We start from the raw sequence: 2,500 nt of genomic DNA on the forward strand, positions 1-2,500 counted from the left end.
CCAAGGCCTGCCCAAGCCAAGAACAGCATGATCATCACCAATTTCCTCACAAATTCATCCAAATTTCAATTTTTTGATCGAATTCCATCAAGAATGTCCATGAATTTGATTGAAATGATGAAAAGAGCAACGAAATTGCAGGGGAAAACACGTTAAGACGTAGTTTTTGCTTGCCTGCTGTGCCCATAGGCGCGCCCCGTGCCTGCCGAGCCTACCCCCACACCCACCCTCCCCCTATATATGACTGGAAGGCCATTTTCAGTTTTGTAGAAAAAGTGCACTTTTTTCCCTGTATCCATAAGTTTTTAAAAGTGCTTAAAAGTGGACCTAGAAGACGAATTTTTTTTTGAATTTTTTTATGGTTGTTAGGGACATTAAAACAAGCAAAACCACGAAAGAATCGTAATATTCCGATGTCGGATGAATTAATTACGAATTTTTCGGCCGAAACTTCGCAAAGGGCGGATACCACGTAAAAAACAACCTAGAAGTCGAATTTTGACTTCGTTTTTTTTGTGCACACCCCACACAATAAGTATAAGTGGACTGGAAAGTGGCTAAGCGATCCGACGAAGTTTCGATTGAGTTTGATTTTTTGGCCGAAAACTCGAAAAAAGGCGGATTTGACGTAAAACGCCGCCTAGAAGTCGAATTTTGAGACGGTGTCTTGTGTGCACACTCCACACAATATGTATAAGTGGACTGGAAAGTGGCTAAGCATTCCGAGGAAGTTTCGATTTATTTTGATTTTTCGGCCGAAACGCCGAAAATAGGCGGATTTGACGTAAAACGCCTCATATAAGTCGAATTTTGGGAAGGTGTCTTGTGTGCACACCCCACACAATAAGTATAAGTGGACTGGAAAGTGGCTAAGCGATCCGACGAAGTTTCGATTGAGTTTGATTTTTTGGCCGAAAACTCGAAAAAAGGCGGATTTGACGTAAAACGCCTCATATAAGTCGAATTTTGGGAAGGTGTCTTGTGTGCACACTGCACATAATATGTATAAGTGGACTGGAAAGTGGAAAAATATTTTCGGAGCACTTTGATTTTTTGGCCCCCCGCGTGCCTTGCCACGCCCTTGCTTATAGCAAAACGAGACGGGGCCTTGGTCCAACTTGGCATAGGCATGGAATTTGATCTTTATTACTTGGCCACGGTCATGCCACGGTACATGGAGGTTGCTTGACACCCCCGTGTGCATTTCGGAGCACTTTGATTTTTTGGCCCCCCGCGTGCCTTGCCACGCCCTTGCTTATAGCAAAACGAGACGGGGCCTTGGTCCAACTTGGCATAGGCATGGAATTTGATCTTTATTACTTGGCCACGGTCATGCCACGGTACATGGAGGTTGCTTGACACCCCCGTGTGCATTTCGGAGCACTTTGATTTTTTGGCCCCCCGCGTGCCTTGCCACGCCCTTGCTTATAGCAAAACGAGACGGGGCCTTGGTCCAACTTGGCATAGGCATGGAATTTGATCTTTATTACTTGGCCACGGTCATGCCACGGTACATGGAGGTTGCTTGACACCCCCGTGTGCATTTTCGGAGCACTTTGATTTTTTGGCCCCCCGCGTGCCTTGCCACGCCCTTGCTTATAGCAAAACGAGACGGGGCCTTGGTCCAACTTGGCATAGGCATGGAATTTGATCTTTATTACTTGGCCACGGTCATGCCACGGTACATGGAGGTTGCTTGACACCCCCGTGTGCATTTCGGAGCACTTTGATTTTTTGGCCCCCCGCGTGCCTTGCCACGCCCTTGCTTATAGCAAAACGAGACGGGGCCTTGGTCCAACTTGGCATAGGCATGGAATTTGATCTTTATTACTTGGCCACGGTCATGCCACGGTACATGGAGGTTGCTTGACACCCCCGTGTGCATTTTCGGAGCACTTTGATTTTTTGGCCCCCCGCGTGCCTTGCCACGCCCTTGCTTATAGCAAAACGAGACGGGGCCTTGGTCCAACTTGGCATAGGCATGGAATTTGATCTTTATTACTTGGCCACGGTCATGCCACGGTACATGGAGGTTGCTTGACACCCCCGTGTGCATTTTGGAGCACTTTGATTTTTTGGCCCCCCGCGTGCCTTGCCACGCCCTTGCTTATAGCAAAACGAGATGGGGCCTTGGTCCAACTTGGCATAGGCATGGAATTTGATCTTTATTACTTGGCCACGGTCATGCCACGGTACATGGAGGTTGCTTGACACCCCCGTGTGCATTTCGGAGCACTTTGATTTTTTGGCCCCCCGCGTGCCTTGCCACGCCCTTGCTTATAGCAAAACGAGACGGGGCCTTGGTCCAACTTGGCATAGGCATGGAATTTGATCTTTATTACTTGGCCACGGTCATGCCACGGTACATGGAGGTTGCTTGACACCCCCGTGTGCATTTCGGAGCACTTTGATTTTTTGGCCCCCCGCGTGCCTTGCCACGCCCTTGCTTATAGCAAAACGAGACGGGGCCTTGGTCCAACTTGGCATAGGCATGGAATTT

The sequence above is a fragment of the Trifolium pratense genome, unplaced genomic scaffold, assembly GCF_020283565.1.
Source record: "Trifolium pratense cultivar HEN17-A07 unplaced genomic scaffold, ARS_RC_1.1 scaffold_107, whole genome shotgun sequence".
Taxonomy (NCBI): Eukaryota; Viridiplantae; Streptophyta; class Magnoliopsida; order Fabales; family Fabaceae; genus Trifolium; species Trifolium pratense.